General features: G+C 46.4%; 1 long non-coding RNA gene across 1 annotated transcript; it reads left to right on the top strand.

The window, feature by feature from the left end:
- Positions 1-1,932: 1,932 nt before the first annotated feature.
- Positions 1,933-15,257, top strand: LOC122212042. Its single transcript, XR_006198958.1, has 5 exons — positions 1,933-2,025; positions 3,980-4,149; positions 12,686-12,892; positions 14,696-14,807; positions 15,202-15,257. It is a non-coding gene; the product is annotated as an uncharacterized LOC122212042 (long non-coding RNA).
- Positions 15,258-17,445: the final 2,188 nt, after the last annotated feature.

The raw sequence follows: 17,445 nt of genomic DNA, 5'->3' as shown, positions 1-17,445 counted from the left end.
TCTGTCTCAAAAATAAATAAATGTTAAAAAAAAATAAAAAAAAAATAAACATTAAGAGTCAAGTAGAGATCTAGGGGAAACAGAATTTGGGACACATGAAGGATTTGGTGGCAAGGACAGAAGACTGTAAGGAGAATGGGATGCAAAAGAGGGAAGTTCTTTCAGATGTTTGTCTTGGGCATAAAGAAGAAACAAGATATTATTTTTCAGATTGGAATACTGGATTTTTGCTCTCAGGAACCAAGAGGTTCCTACTCATTGAATAAATGGGTTTGTGGTTTCAGGGGAGCCCCATCCTGGAACAAAGAAGTCTTTCTCGGCTTCATGTTTTAAATTGGGTTTAAAAAAAAATCCATACCACGCTAATAATCAATAATCTTGAGAGCCTGGTTCTTGAGAAGGAAAAGGTTTTCTACTTTTCAAGAAGATTCCCTTTCTGTATCTAGAGCAAGGCTTGGGGGTCTGAGCATAGAGCAATGCGTTAAGCCATCATGCTGAGAATAGAGACGTTGACACAAAGGAAGTACCTGTCCTGTAGAAATATTCATCTGGTGCCTAGAGGAGATTAGAGCAAGACTCAGAAGGGATGAGAAGGGGGTGAGGCACTGTGTGCCCTGCCCACCAGCCACAGATGGGGGTGGGGGGGGCAAGGTGGTGGAAACAGCTGAGATGGGGTGACAGGAAGTAGAAAGCAGATTTGGATCAGTGGGAGGAGAACCCCTTGTATGCATACCTATACAGGGTATGCATGGCAGTGGAAATGCTGGCAGATTGTGTTTCAGCAGAGGGAGGGCCCGACACCGTGGCCCTTGCCTCTTCTCCAGAACTTCCCAGGTGACGCCTGGGGGTGCATAAGGTGGCAGACAATTAAAAGCTAGCATGCCTGTTGAGGGGTGACTGGGTCAGGGGGACCCCTTGGCAAGGTCTCAGAGTAGACAGAGCTGGCGCCAGAGGGAAGGTGAGGCTGAACCCTGGTGGGGCAGGGGTACCGGGGCAGAGGGATGGCCAGACTGCCCAGGAGTACTTGTTAGGCATGGTCTACATGGAGAGAACAGGTCGTGAACATCAGAAACCCAGCTGGACAAGGGGTGGGAGAGGATGTGGCTTAGGGGTCAGCACAGGGGAAAGGCACTTAAAGGTTTTCATTCATAACAAGAGCAAAATGAGTCTCCAGCATATTAAGACCTGTGAAATAGGGCCACCTGGGTGGCTCACTCAATCAAGCATCCAACTTCAGCTCAGGTCATGATCTCACGGTTCGTGGGTTTGAGCCCTGCATCGGGCTCTGCACTGACAGCTTGGAGCCTGCTTCAGATTCAGTGTCTCTCTCTGCCCCTTCCCTGTTTGTGCTCTGTCTCAGTCTCTCAAAAATCAATAAACATTAAAAAAAAAAAAAAAAAAAAGATCTGTGGGCGTGCCTGGGTGGCTCAGTTGGTTAAGCAACTGACTGGCTCAGGTCACGATCTCGCAGTTTGCCATTCGTGGGTTTGAGCCCCGCGTTGGGCTCTGTGCTGACAGCTCAGAGCCTGGAGCTGCTTCAGATTCTGTGTCTACCTCTCTCTCTGCCCCTTCCCTGCTCATGCTCTGTCTCAAAAACAAATAAACACTTAAAAGAAAACAACAACAAAAAGATCTGTGAGATAAAATGAAGGGGTTGTAGTCTGGTCCCATTCTTCTCTGGGCTGGTCAGCTCCCTTCCTGAGCACTGGAGTCGTGCTGGGGTCTCACTGTGAGACTGACCTGTCGAACCAGACCCCATTCAGACAATGAGAAACTGCCACATGAGAGTGGGTAAGAAGAATCTAGAGCATGTAGTCTAGAGAAAAACAATTCAGGAGTGACACACTACTCAAGGTCCTCCACATTCCTGAGGGCAGACTCAGTGTGTGGACATTACAGGGAGAGAGATTTCAGCTTCAAACCCAAAAGAAATGTTTAATAATTCTGAGCGGGCGTTGGCTGAATCAGGACACAATGCATTCTCTGGAGCTGGTGTCTCCACGCAGAAGCCAGGATATTACTCAGGTAATTCAGGACAGCTGCCTGGACAACCTTTAAAATGTCTTCCAACCTTAAGATTTTGTGACTTGCTGATTGAAATTCTAATTTTATAATTTATGACTCAGGAGAGGCTCTTATTTTGAGTCAGAGTATCTGAGTAGTAAGGCCCCAGCTCCTTAGAGTCAGATAGCCCTGGCTTCTGAGACTGGCTTTGTCACCCACTAGCTGGGTGACCCTGGAAAATTTCTTCCACCTTTCTGAATCTCAGTTTTCTTGTCTATGAAATGGCAATACTTACCTGGTAGGCTTTTGTTGGCATTAAGTGAAAGAATATGATAAAAGATCAAAACAGCAGGTTGTGTGTGTGTGTATGGGGTGGGAGGAGGCAGTGAGAGAGAGAGAGAGACAGAGAGAGAGAGAGAGACAGAGAGAGAGAGAGAGAGAGGAAGAAAGTACAGGACCTTCGCCATGCTATAAAATCTCATTACTGCCTACTGGTTAATTTTTGTCTTCATAAGACTAGCTTACAGAGCACTGGGTTTAAGGAAAAGGCGAAATAGACTCTGACATAGTATGCACAGATTCTGACTTCAATCCTCTAACAGGGAAGGGGAGGGTCTGACCTGGGGAGGAAGGGGCAAGAGAAAGTCATCACCTGAGGGCTACAAATAGCGCTGGCCCTGTTCCTGGGTTTCCGGCCACTGGATGAGTATGGCCGTCTAGTTGCCCACCTTACAAGAAAGCAGTGGGCCCGGACAAGCCCCCTGCTTCCCCACGCTGACTGAGGTATGACACTGTATCTGGAACGACCCTCGTTTGTGAAGTGGGCAAGGTTTTGTTTTTTTTTTTTGAAGCCTTCCCCACCTCTGTTCTGACACTTCTTCCCCCAGCCCCAACTTCCCCTTACTTTTTCCTGCCTAATTCCTCCTTCACAACTTAGTTCCTTAGAAACACCTCAGTTTGTCAGGGGGCCTGGGTGGCTCCGTCGGGTAAGTGTCCAACTCTTGATCTCGGCTCAGGTCATGACCTTATGGTTCATGAGAGCACGCCCCATGTGGGGCTCTGTGCTGAAGTGTGGCACCTGCTTGGTATTCTCCCTTCCTCTGTCAGCCCCTCCCCCTGCTCACGTGCCTGCTCTCTCTCTCTCTCTCTCTCAAAATAAATAAACTTAAAAAAAAAAAGAAAGAAACACCTCAGTTTGTTCACAAGGAGGTACAAGTGACTGAAAAGCTGAAAGGGCCACCTCTCCTTAGGGACCTCTCTCCTCAGCGGACCCTACAGCATGGGTCGCCGTGGGAGTGAGTGCCGCTGGCACCACGCCAGTGTGTCCCTGCCCAGCTGACAGACTCTGGGCCAGGCCCTCACTGTCTTGAGCACTGGTGGATGGTGGTGAAAACCCAGCTCAAAGCCTTGCCGGGGGTGGGGAGTGGCCCCCGCTGTTGGAGGAAGTGAGTGGGTCCTGCCTGCGGCCTCAAGCTGACTCAGTGATTCCTGGAAGGTGGTGATGTCATGGTGACATCGCAGTTCCCCACCCCAGCTCAAGTCAACAGGAGAGTTAGTGACGACCGTCTCTCATTGGCTCTGAGCTCTGAGGCCCCCAGTGACCAAGTCCGCCAGATCTTGCAGGCCGCTTAATGCCGCCTGCATTAGTAAATCCCTTCTCCCAATTTCCACAGCTCGGGTCATCTGTCCCTACCGTGATCCCACATTCTGGGCAGCCTTGGGTGGTTTTAATCAGTTTGTCCCTTTCTTTTTTCCATGTAAATGAATTCACAAATCATAAAAATCACTCGGGCCAGGCCATGTGCCCCGGGGCTGGGGGAACACGGAGCCTCCGGCCGTGCCCGCCCAGAAACAGAGCACGTGAGGACGTGTACCCTTGTGTCCTTCTCCGGTTTCACATCTGCCCGTCTTCAACAATGTTAATAGCTCCGAAGGGTCAGGAGCTGTGTGCCTTGATTCCTTTTGTCTCCTCCAGGACTCCCGAATGGGGCTGAGCACGTGAGCCGCTAAAACTGCGTGTGGGGGAGCTAGCTCCCCATCTCATCCCGTCACATCGTGGAGGAAGGGGCGTCTGCAACAAGGGCCCTAAGGCTGGGGAAGGAGGAGATGCCTTTTGCTTCTGGAGGACGGGTGCCATGCTCAAAGGTAACTAAGTCCAGGTGTGGGTGTGGGAAAAACCTCGCTGGACTTGCCGGGGCCCGAGGTGCTTTCAGGAAACCACTGCCTCCTCCCCTGTTCCCCAAAGACCCGACTCCTTGGGAGACCGAGTGTCAGAGCCGCGTGCGTAAACTGAGTCCTTTGTCACCTGGAGTCTGAATTCCAGCGCCTCCTCGGCGGTTCCTCCCAGCCGGGCTCCAGCGGTTTTCAGGAGGCGGCCCGGCTGGCCTCACGCTGCCCGATGCTGCCTCCTGCAGGCGGTTCTGGGGCACAGCCCTCACGGCCGGGCTCTGAGCGCCTGCCGCCCAAGCCCGAACGGTGGCTTTTCATCACCTGAAGTTGTCAGGGCAGCTAACGGCCCATGAACGTGGAGAGAATGAGGCTTCTCCAAGTGAATTGGGTGTTGAAAGATACTGTGATAAATGGTGGAGGTAGCGAGGGTGACTGATGAAGATTCAAATCTGAAATGAGATGGTGGGGGTAGGGGTGAGGTGGCGCAAGAAGGCACTAATGTGGACTGCGACCTTGCCATTTACATCGAGGCTCACGCCAATCTGAGAGGCAGGTGTTCTGAGCCCCTGCTTAATGAATGATGGAATCGAGTCTTAGAAAGGTTAACTAACATGACCACGGTTACACAACAAGTAAATGGCGGGGCCAGGGTCTGAACTCAGTGACCCCATAGCTCTGTGACATCTGCTGTCCCATCACCCCGTGCTAAGAGAGCAGAAGCCTGCCCAGGAGGAAGATCTCTTTATCTATGGCATGAACGGGGTTCTTTGGAATGAAGATGAAATGTTAACAGCATTCTCTTCACTAAGAGTTTTAGCCATAGCCTCTGTGATGGGATTTTAGGGATGCTGGGAAGATCTCCCCACCTGAAAACATCCCCCAACTTGCCCGTCACGTTGCCCAGAATTTCACTATAGGAGAGTCATTCCCTTGATTAGCATTGGCTGCACGGTACTCTCTTATTAACTGAAAACATGATTCCTGGTGGCGGGGGGGGGCTGGGGGGTGGGAGGGGGTGGTGGCAGTGGAGGGTGTCACATGTTAAGCCCTTACATCTTACCTCCGTGGGGATTAGCTTGTCATTGTATTATCCCTGTGATAGAGAATTGAAGGTGTGGGGAAAGTGGAGGACAAGAATATCTTTGTCCCCAACTACGTGCTTCATCTTCTCCCCCCATTATGCTTCTTTCTTTGACATCACATGGGCCCAGCCATCTTCAAGGTATCTGTCACTCCTCCATCTAATTGGTCATGCAGTCGAACCTGGCTTACCTCTTAAGTGGTGCTTGACTCTTTTCCTGTGCACACCCCCCAAGTTGATCTCTGGTCAGATTGTTTCTGGCTTGTTCCTGGCTCTGGGCCTTTAATTAAACCTGGGGCAGCAGTAGAAGAGAGCTTTCTAGAATGCAAATCTGATAATGCTGCACCTCCTCTTAAGACCGTCCTCATTGCTTAAGGAGTGCAAACTCCTTAGTATTTTCTACAAGCCCCTCAGGACCTCAGTGCTACCCCTCTCTCTAGCACCAGTTCTGTCTCATCTCTGTACATTCCTCCTCCATCCCATTTCTGCTTCATTATCAAACACTTTTCCTTTGTTACCTCGCATGTTCATTCACACCTTCATGCCTTTGCCCACGCTTTGTTTTTGTCCGGAAAGCCTTTTCTCTTCGGTGGTCTCAGCTGGCCACTTCTTGGTGAAGCCATCCCTGATTCTCACCCCCAACCCCCCAGGAGGAGGTGTTTTTATGTCTGTGTCTCCTCCGCGAAGCCTGGATACATAAATGAATGAGTGAATGAGTAAATGGAGTCAGCTGATGAGTGGCCTGTCCGTTTCAAAGGATTTTTGAAACGAATACAAACCGTGGCTGCATTTGTGAATGTTGCCGTGATGCACGGAACGTGTATGTGTGTGCATTGGTGGGTTACAATGGCTCTGTTATGATAAGTGATTTGATGGGCCTTGAACTTACACAAGCAGAATAGTTTGAGAACATTGCCATGGAGACAGATGAGGCCTCAAGCAGCAGGGTACCACTTAGGCAGTGACAGATTTTACAGAAAATGGGCTTAGATACACCTTTCTTGTCAAAAAAAATCCCCCAGCTAATGGGAAGAGTGCTTCAAGGCAGAATGAAACCTTGCACCCCAACGAATAAAAAGCCCCTGAAGTTAGGAAAACAGGAAGTAACAGGGTAGGAAGAAGGTAAATTCTTAACGATAGACCTAGAGCAAAAGACCAAAAAAAGAGAATGAGGAGGCTGAAGCCCTACCATGATGTTGGAGTTCCAGATGTTATCAGAAAATGAACAGAGGAAGAAGTTGTTTCAAATATATAATTACGTTAAAGAATATGAGGAGGGAATCCTGTTGTGCGGTGTGATGAGGTATCACAGAGAATATTCAGGACTGGAGAAAACTTGTCCCTGGGGCTTTGGCAAGTTTTTAATCATTTATGACATAACTAGAACTAGCATCTTCCAATTCTCCCTAATCTGTAGAGAATGACCTTTCCTGCCCGGTAGAAATGTATTCATTCAAGGACTAGTTCAAATGGCGCCTCTGCGAGTAAAGCCTTTCCTGAGTCTCCAGGCAGGGCTAATAACTTTCTCGATGTGGCTCCTCGGGGCTGCTCTTCTCTCTGTTTATTGCACCCACCACTCTGAAAGTTGCCAAATGATTGTTTTCTATTTCCATCATTCCTTCTCCTTCTGTTATTTGGCAGGTTACTCTAATAAGGAGCTTTCCCATTTTCTGTGTTTGTTTATAGATTTATTTTAGTAAGGGCTCTCATTTTATTCAGTAGATTGTATTCCATTGCCAACCTTGTTTAGCTTGATACTCTGACCGTCTCAGACATGGCCAGTGTTCCTTCCAGGATGCTCCCACATCCTCTGACACGCCCCCATCATCTCAGCACTTGTTGGCAGTCTGATACAACAACATGACTCAGATTCATCTTGTACTTTTCCTGCTGCAGCCTGGATTACCCCTTTCCCCAGGGAGAACTGCTTCCTTTCAGTGGAGGATGGTGTTTAGGAATCAAGATCTGGCCACCTAGTGTGTTCATTGTTAGTGGGGTGTCATTGCTTCTAGACCCTTTTGGTGGAGGGAGCTAGGAAATACATGTATGTATATGCACAAATATGTATATACACATACTGAAACCTGTAGCTATTTCTATATATCCCTGTATTTATATACTTAAAAAAATAAGCTGATGTTTATACATCCAATTCCATTCCATGTTCATGGTTCTTTATAGTTCTCTCCCTCTTTATGTTTGCAATTCCTTTCTCAACCTGGCTCTCATTATCCTCAATATGTACCTGTTTGCTCAATACGATTACTTATTTGCTTAATATAATCAATCTCCCAATCATACCAGGTGTATCTTTTACCTCCACTCCCTGCCCCCACCCTCCAGCATCCTGTGTCCTTGGGCACCAGTAGGTATGCCATCAAAGGGCCTCCACAAGAAAGCCCTCTCCTGCTGTCAGTACCTGGTGGGGCCATGGTGCCGACTATTCCATGCCAGAAAGGGAAGAGGAAAGGAAGGAAAAGGAAGAAAAAGTCTGTGCTGATTGCTTTAACTGAAAGCTAAAAGGAGGGAAAAAGAGATGCCATTTCACCTAGTCAGCAAGTGCTTTATCAAGTATTGATTAGTAAGAAAGCACGGATGGATGCATATGGCATGTATGAACTGGTAATAAATTTTGCTTTAATAAATCATCCAATTATTTATGTTTAAACACATTGTTGTCGTCCCTGTCTTCACAAATGCCATATAACCTTGTAGATGGAGTGGAAAACTGATAGGTCAAAGAAACGTCCAAAGGGCAATTCACAGTTGGTACAGACCTCAAGATAGGGACTTCTCTTAGAATTTTGTAGACAAAGTTAAAAAAAATTATCCTCTAAAGTTGAAACCCACAACAATCAACTTCAAATGAAATAAGATTAACAACCTTTGGGTGGAATCATCTTGGAAGATAACTTGTAATTGTCTACTGGATACAACCAGGGTGCTTTCCAAATCTCCGCCAAAGAGACTGGAGACCCTTCCAAAACCCATTTGTGTAGTTACTCATTTACCACCAGTCATGTTGATGTCTACCAGGTTTCTTCTCTGCAAAGGTATCATTTCTCTCTTTGGAATTCTGTGTTAGTCTGCTAACTACTGGGGGATATAACAGGGAAGAAAACACAGTCCTCATGCTCGGCAAGTTCATGGTCTGGAGAGACAGACCAGTAACCAGGCCATTTCAGTACGTGGGCTAAGTCCCTTGAGAGGAGTGAGCACCCAGCTCTGACTTCGTGGAGGATATATGGAAAGGTTTCCCAGAAGAAGTGCCATCTAAGCTGAGATTTGAAGGACTGCTAGGAGTTAGCTAAGAGAAGGGTGTGGGAGAAAGGCAGAGAGGAGAGAATATTATAGGATGAGGGGCCACATGTTCTAAGATCTGAAAAAAATGAGAGAGCATGGAAGGCTTAGGGAGTGGCAAGTGGCTCAGTGTGGCTGGAATACCAAATTTGCAGGGGAATGGGGGATATGAGGGATATGAGACTGAGGAGCTATGTAGGGCCAGAAGCATCAGAGGTCTTGGGAGCTGTATTTTGGCATCGGACTTCATCCTAGAGAAAAGGAGACATCCCTCAAAGGTTTTAGGCAGGTATGTGATGTGATCACAGTCCCATTTTAGAAAACCCCTCTGGCTGTGTGCAGTGAGTTAGTCAACTTGAGGTTAAGGGCACAGTCCCCACAAGTCTGCCCTCACTTCAGACACCAGCCCCAGGTTCGGGGTCCCCAGGATCACCTTTTCTTCATAGCATCTGGCTGCAAATTCAAGGGTTCTCATGACTACCCTCACAGTTGATAATCTGATATTTAGGAAAGTGTTATACTTAGGAGTACACTTTTATTATAATAAACAGATATAAATTGGAATTAGTCAAGGATATAATTAATTGGAATCAGGAGGGTTCCAAACATGAAGCTTCTAGGCCCTCAGGATGCATTACTTCCCAGCATCTCTACATGAATAGGCACAAGTATTGCCAACCACGTTAGTTCATGCAAGCTTTAGTAAGGGAGCACTGTCAGGGTGGAGCCCAGCGTGGGACTCGATCCTATGAACGAGCCCTAATGACTGTAGGATCATGACCTGATCTGAAATCCAAGAGTCAGACGCTTAACCGACTTAACCGACTGAGCCACCCAGGCGCCCCTAGAGTTTTTATTGAGGCTTCATTACCAAGTCATGGTTGATTGCATAATAACTTACATGGTTGAACTTAAGCTCCAGGCTACTTCCCCTCCCTGAAGGTCAGGCTGTCACATGGCCCAAAGCCACACCCACAATCACTTGGTTGGTCTTTCAGACTCAGCCAGCCCCACTCTGACTCATCTTGTGAGCATAAATGAGAGCCCAACATTGAATAACAAAGACACTCCTCTTGCTGTGAAAATTGCAAGTTTAGGGATTTCCTCCTAGGAACCCAGACAAAGGGTAGATCTTTAGGTGACGCCAAATTTCTTACTGTGCACTGTGTTGTGGCAGTTAGATTGGATGAGAGTTAAGTCTGAAAACAGGAAAACCAATTAAGTGGTTGCTGCAGAAATCCAAGAAAGAGAACATGATGGCCTAGACCCAGGAAGAACAGAGAGGATGGAAAAAAGTAAAGGGGTTTTGATACATTAAGAATAGAATGTCAGTACTTGGTGTTTGGGTAAGGAGGTTGAGGGCTGGGGAGGAGACAAGGACTATGGCACAGGTGTCCTGGGCAAATAGCTGGTTTAGGGCTGCTGTTTGCCAATATCTCTTGGCTTCTTGTTTTCCGAATCAATCAGCCTAGCACGATGCTTGGCACATAATAAACATTTAGCAAATATCTGTTGAGTTAAAAAAAAAAAAAATGAATGAATGGTCCCATCTTCCAGCAAAAGAGGAAGAGACTGCTGTAAGGGTGCAAGCCATGTTCAACACATGTTTATTGTGCCCTTCTGAACTAGGGCCACAAATTAGCTCACCCAGTTTCTGCAACTGGACATTTCTACCTTCCATGTGGGATGTGTCCTAGGATTGCTTAAGTATGTGCGTGTGTATGTGTGTAATAAGGGGAGTTTCTTTGCAAGTTGTGAATCTTATTGTTTATTTGAAAGCTGGACACACATTGTACTGTATTGGAGAGCCGTGAAGAGGGGTATGTGTTTGCCTGGAACAGAACTAGGATGAGTGTTGAGAGGAACGTTCTTTCCCCTCTCTTCATGTTTCCATACAGAGGGAGTTTGATTAGGGTAATACTCTTGGCTTCTCTCTGTCTCTTCCTCTCTTCTCCCTAGTGGTTTAACAATTTAATGAGCCTGGGAAAAGGCACTGAGGGTACCTGGCTCAGTTTCTCCCTGACTCTCAGAATCTGTCTGCCTCCAGAGAGTATAGGTTATCATCAGCTTTCCGCTGGGCACTCGGCTTTGTGGAACAGGCTCCACAGTGACTCATCCTGGAGGCAGGGTTCGGAAGCCACTCTTACTGTGTACCTAAGTCACACTTCCTGGACCAGGTTTAGTATTACTAAATTCATGGAAGAGGAATGGTATTTGTTTCACACTCTCTCCAACACTGTGCTCCCAGCAAAAGAGCGGAAGTCGCTTCCATGACCTGTACCCTGTCCCCTGCCCTCATTCCCTGGGTATTGGTTTTATGGCTCCCTTACAGCCTGAGTTCCTGTTTGCATTAGCTTGGGCCGCCATAACAAAATACTGGGGAGCGTAACAACAAAAATGCATTTTCTCACAGCTCTGGAGTCATTGGGCTTGGTTTCTGGTAAGGCCTCTCTTCCTGGCTTGCAGACAGCCATCTTCTTGCTGGGTCCTCCGGATATGGCCTGTTTTCTGTGCACAGGCAGACAGACAGAAAGGTCACCAGGAGCTCTTCCTTTTCTTATTGGACCCCAGTTCTGTGGAATCAGGGCCCCACCCTTATGACTTCACTTAACCTTAATTAATTCCTGAAAGTCTGTCTCTCCAAATATATTCATATTGGGGGTTAGGATTTCAATATATGGATTTTGGTGGTGGTGGTGGGAAATGTAACAGTCCATAACACTGTTCTTTTAAAGGGCTCTCCCATCTTCTTTCATGATTAGGACATAGTTATATAGACTATATATAACTGTAAGAATTACTGGATTGTAATTTCAAACTGGTTTTAAGAACCATGAGCCTGGCGCTCAATAATTGCTGTTTGATGCCTTCAGGAATGTGATACTTAGGTTTTGTGTAATATTGGTGTCAGTTGACTTTGGGCATAACACCAAGGGTCATGGATGATATGTCAGCCCTTTGGAGGATAGTATCGGCTGCACCCAGGTGCATCTGAGGAATTTTCCGATGCTGACTGGCGGGTGCTGTTTGTTATGTCGCAAAAGTCCTCCAAAACTGAATGGTTTAAAGCTGGGGGCAAAAATCACCTTTAGAAGATTGTTCCTGTCTTATTCCCATGTCATTCCTGAAAAGTTCATGCGGCTCATTATGGGTTGTTGTGGTGATAAAAGGGATGAGTTTCTGAATTGGGAAAAATACTAGTATGTGGAAGGAAGGGCTTAAATATTTAAAACTATAAAATGTCATCAAAGTTATTATTCTGATCTGGGCTTTAGAGGTCACCCCGTCTTCTCTCATGATATTGGCAGGCAATGCAATGTTGATATAGCTCCAAAGAATTTGCTAGCCTCTCTGGGCAGCATCCTCTCTGTTGGAAGGCCACAGCCTTGGAATGAGAGCTCCATTGCTGGTCACAGACAGCCCATGTCTTGGGACACAGTTTTAAGGGAGGTCTCAGTGGTGCCAGGTGACAGAAGCGAGAGCAGAGGCTGTGGAGCAGGCAGAACTTAGTTCCAATTCTGCCTCTGCTGTTGTAACTGTCAGCACATAACTCCACCTCTCTGAGCTTCTCTGAGCTGCTGTTTTCTGTTCTGTAAAATGGGAATAACACCACAGAATACCGTTATCAGGATCAAACAAGATGGCGTACTTAGGTGTGCCCCATGCCTTGTTGACATTAACGTGTGAGATCCTTTCTCTCAGACCAACCTGATTGCGTTGGGAACTACAAGGCTTGGTGCCCACTTGTTAATGATGTTCATTTTCTCCACAAGACCTGCTCTGACCTCCAGAACCCTGTGGAAGGTCTCTTCCAGACTCTCCACCTTATCACCTGCCAGGCTCATATCCTGTTTGCTGAGTGAGCTTTCTGTCTGAATCTGCATTTTACTTCCTCAGCTAGACTGGCCTCTCTTTCACAGCCTCTCTTTCATAGCTGGTCTATGTTTCATTTTCGAATCCTAGCACAATGCCTCTTTGCACATAGCACTGCTCAAAAAATAGGGATTGGCTGATATTTCGCCTACTTTTGTCTCCTCAACATTGCCCCAGGGTCATGAGCTGAACTCAGACTACTACATAAGGCGTTACTACAAAGTAACAACATGTTTATTCCTTTATCTGTTTATCTAGCAGCCCAACCATGACTCACACATCCAAATGAGGCTGCTGCCTTATAAGGAGGCACTTTGAAGGCTATTATTCCAAGGAGCCTGCCACCTCCCGAAGCATTTTTAGAACTCCTGCTTTGAATCACTACCAGTGTCAAGATGGTGAATCCTCACACCTCCTAGGAGCAGTTATTTTTGGAAACAATGAAAGTCAGGTTGGCCAAGTTTGGTAAGTATGGTCCTTCAGGGGGTGGGTGAGTGTGGAGAAGGAGGCAACCTGGGCATTTCTAATGTGTCAAGCACTTTGCATTCACTCTTATTTTATTCTTAATAACATTTCTGTGAGGCAGGTGTTATTATTACCTCCATTTTACAGACAAGGAGTCTGAGGCATAAAGTGCACATTCTCTATACAGGAATATCATGGCTTCCCCCCTCCCTGCCCCCATTACTAAGCTAGCATTAGGAGGCCAGGAAGCAGGCAGGACAGACATACTTAAGTGACCTTTCTGCACCCAGGCAGAGATGAGGAACAGGGGCGTCTTATCTAAAGACAACAAAGCCAAGAACAGTGACATTTGAACTGGTGGGGGCGGGGAAGTTAAGGGCAATGCAGGAACCCTGGAGGAGAGGGGAAATGGGTCCATGCAAGCACCTGTAGGGCATCTCTGGGAGAGATCAGACAAGAGGGGACAGGACTGACTGGTCCAGGACTGGGGACTCATGAGCAGGGGAAGGATGGTGACCAGAATTCCTAGCTGAAGGAATTCCTTTTGGGCCTCTCTTTTTCACTTTTTAAACATGGTGTTCATGTTTGCTGACTGTAAGAAGGGCTCGAGTTCATTGTGGAAAACTTGGAAAATACAGAGGAGTATAAAGAAGGTAAAAACGATCTGTAGGTGACCCCTCCTCCCCAAGATCTCAGGCTTTGGTAAGACACAGCCACTGAGCCCATCAGCGCACACGAGGTTATTTATAAGTTCCTGGCTTCTCACCCACCCACTCCCCTCTCTGCTTGGGCTTGGGAGGCCTGGGGCCAGGACATTCCCTTGCAGCCTACACAGGCTGCTATATAAAGTCCTGCTCTTCTAGGGGCTGGATCAGGACGTTCCTTATCTCTTTGCAGCAGGGTTCTGATAATGCGCCCAGTTGGCTGGCACTCTGAGCCGCACCTGGGTTCTGGCTGCTGTTCCTGGGGCCTCCAGCCCCCCCCCCATGGTTGTCTGTGCTGGTTCCCGCTGAGACTTGGCCAAAGACACTAACTGAAACCTTCAATGTAGCAAGTTGTTTGCTCGTTGCATTAAAGGGCAGCTGCCAGACAGCTGAGTTGAACTGGATGGGTTTGGCATGAGTGATGGGTGTGTCCAGCACATGCAAGATCCATGGTCAGTGTCCCCCTCCTGAAGCAGCTGTGCCTAACCCCCACTCTCCCAGCCCCCGCCCTGATTTCCCTCTCCTTCCTCTTCATTAGTGCTTGGCTCAGAATTTTCTTCTTCCATATGGCTTCTGCAGGCAAAGGCCTTCCGTGGCTGGTGGCCTGCCTGTCTCTGTTCCAGAATTCCGGGCTGGACTTCTCCCTAATCGATGGTGGACCATAGCAAACGTCCTCTCTCTGCCTGGAAAATAAGTTTTGCCAAAGGAAGTAGAACCATCTTATTGCTACAAGTTGGGGCAGAGGGGAGTCAAGAGAGACATCCTGAAAAAATGCATAGGCTTTTGCATTTGCATTTGCATAGAAGGTGGAGGAGGGACTGCAAAGTATTCCCCTAACTGAGAAGGCACTTTGAGACTGAAAACACGAAAGGAGGCCACGCCATACAGTTGATATAGACTTTTATTCAGGGTAACTTACTGATAGGGGTGGGGGGGGGGTGCGGGGAATCAGGCAGATGGTGATCCGGCTGCAGAGTTATTCTCTGCGAAATCTGGACCTTAATCTACAGATTTTATAGAACGAGGGAATGTGCCGAAGGACACTGTAGTGAGACCAAAGGGTTTGCATGCACCTAATTGACATCTAACATTTAATTAGATCTCGCGGCACCACCTGTGTATCAAGAAAGGGAGAGATACATTACCTTGAGCAAACTTACAGAGGGCCAAATCTAGCCTCCCTCCATCTCAGCCTTGGTAGGCATTTTAAGGTATGTATATTAATCTCCTAGGGGCCCTGGAACACATGGAGGGGGATGGGGTCAGTGAACAAGATAGAGGGTAAAGATGGGCTCAGTAGTGTTTGCTTTCCTATAGTGTTAAATCAGACACAACCAGTGTGAAATCCTAGCTCCTTAGCTTAAAAGGATGTGTGATCTTAAGCAAGTTATGTATCTCCTTTGAGGCTGAGTTTTCTCATCTTTAAGATGTAGAGTATGATATCTCTAAGAACTCCTGCAAAAATGAAATAAGAGGTCATGTATAAAACACAGGAAACATATTTTAGGTGGTATTATGATAGTTATTATAATTTTTGTTAATAATATTTTTATTTATGATCATTTGGATAAGAGAGAAGTGATGGCTTCTGTTTTCCCCTTTTAGATTCAACAGAGAAATTCTTGACCTTGGTTCTTAAGAAACCTGTTTAGGCAAAAAAGGTACATGTTTCTATTGATATTTAAGTGAGGTTTTTCAAGTTCTGAGAGAATCCTCTTTTTTTTTACATTTTTTTTTTTTTTTTGAGAGAGAGGGGGAATGTGTGAGTGGGAGAGAGGTGGGGGAGAGAGAGAGAGAGAGAGAGAGAGAGAGAGAGAGAGAGTCTTAACCAGGCTCCACGCTCAGCCCAGAGCCCAACATGGGGCTCCATCCCACGACCATGAGATCATGACCTGAGCCAAAACCAACAGTCAGCCACTTAACCGAGTCGTCCAGGTACCCCCTTAGAGAATCCTTTCAAAGCAACATCTGGGCCCTTAGGAGGTCCTGGTTCACCTTTGTATTGGCCTGTGAGAATCAGTCAACTTTATACAAAAGGGAAAGTCATTGTACTTATGGCTTAGTCTAAATTTAGTAGCAAAACATTCCTGCTATAGGGGTGCCTGGGTGGCTCAGTTGGTTAAGCGTCCGACTTCAGCTCAGGTCATGATCTCTCTGCTGGCAAGTTCAAGCCCCGCTTCAGGCTCTGAGCTGTCAGCACAGCTAACAAGCTGAAGCCTGCTTCCGATTCTGTGTCTCCCTCTCTCTCTGCCCCTCTCCCGTTCATACTCTGTCTCTTTCTCCCAGAAATAAGTAAATGTTAAAAAAATAAAAATAAAAAAACCCACATCCCTGCTGTAAGCTACAAGGGACATCAAAATGGAATGATTACGTATGAAATATCAATAGTGAAAATATAACTTCTCAGAACATAAAAGATACAATTAAAGCAGTGTCCAGAGAAGAATCCATAGTGAGACTCTTTGTGTCAACTTGACCTGGCCATAGGATCAGGGCCCACATAGGGCCCAGCTATTCTGTCAGACATTATTCTGAGTGTTTCCGTCGGGTGTTTGTGGATGAGATTAACATATGCATTGGCAAACTGAGCAAAGCAGATTGTTCTCCCCAGTATGGGTGGGCCCCATCCAATCTGTTGAAGGCTTGACTAGAATAAAAGGTGAAGAAAGAATTCTTTCTCTCTGCCTGCCTGTCTTTGAGCTGGGACATCATCCTCTTCTGCCTTTGGACTTGTACTTGTACTAGAACTCACACCACCAGTGCTCCTGGGGTTCCGGCTTGCTGTCTGCCAATCTTGGGACTTCTCAGTCTCTGTAATTGCGTGTGCCAAGTCCTTAGAATAAATTTCTTTTATATATTTCTTTTTAATTTTTTTAAATATTTATTTATTTTTGAGAGTCAGAGAGAGACAGAGCATGAGCAGAGGAGGGGCAGGGAGAGAGGGCGACTCAGAATCCGAAGCAGGCTCCAGGCTCCAAGCTATCAGCACAGAGCCCAATGCGGGGCTCGAACTCACATACCGCGAGATCATGACCTGAGGTAAAGTCGGGTGCTTAACTGACTGAGCCACCCAGGTGCCCCATAAATTTCTTTTATATTGATATAAATCAGTATCCTATTGATTCTGTTTCTCTGGAGAACCCTGACTAATACACATAGTCTAATAATAAATTAATAAAAAATTAAACAGGAATGAAAAATGAAATACGCATCCCACTGAAGTAGTTAGAAAAAAGGCCATAAACCTAAGGAAAGCAGAAGGAAGAAATTAATAAATGTTAAAGCAGAAATGAATAAATTATAAAACAAAAAAGTTTTATAATTAATAAATTATAACAAGTAGCTAATAACTAAATTTAAAGCTAATTCTTTTTTTTTTTTTTTTTTTTTTTAGTTTATTTATTTATTTTGCCAGAGAGAGAGAGAGAGAAGACACATGCACATGCATGAGCAGGTAAGGGATGGGTGGAGGAGAGGGAGAGAATCCCAAGCAGGCTCCACGCCCAGCCCAGAGCTCCACTTGGGGCTCGATGTCATGACTGTGAGATCATGACCTGAACCAAATCAAGAGCGGGTCGCTTAACTGACTGAGCCACCCAGGCGCCCTAAAGCTAATTCTTTTAAAAAGCAATAAGATTTATAAGATTTATAAATTGTCGGCTAGGGGTGCCTGGTGATTCAGTCAACTGAGTGTCCAACTCTTGATCTCAGCTCAGGTCTTGATCTCAGGGTTATGAGTTCAAGCCCCGCAGTGGGCTTCATGCTGGGTGTGAAGCCTGTATAAAAAAGGAAAAAGAAGAGAATTATAAATTGTCAGATAACTTTGTCAAGAGAAAAGAAGGAAATAGC

Source organism: Panthera leo, chromosome F3 (assembly GCF_018350215.1).
Source record: "Panthera leo isolate Ple1 chromosome F3, P.leo_Ple1_pat1.1, whole genome shotgun sequence".
Taxonomy (NCBI): domain Eukaryota; kingdom Metazoa; phylum Chordata; class Mammalia; order Carnivora; family Felidae; genus Panthera; species Panthera leo.
Note: the sequence above shows the minus strand (reverse complement) of the source record. Positions and strands in the feature narration are given on the sequence as shown.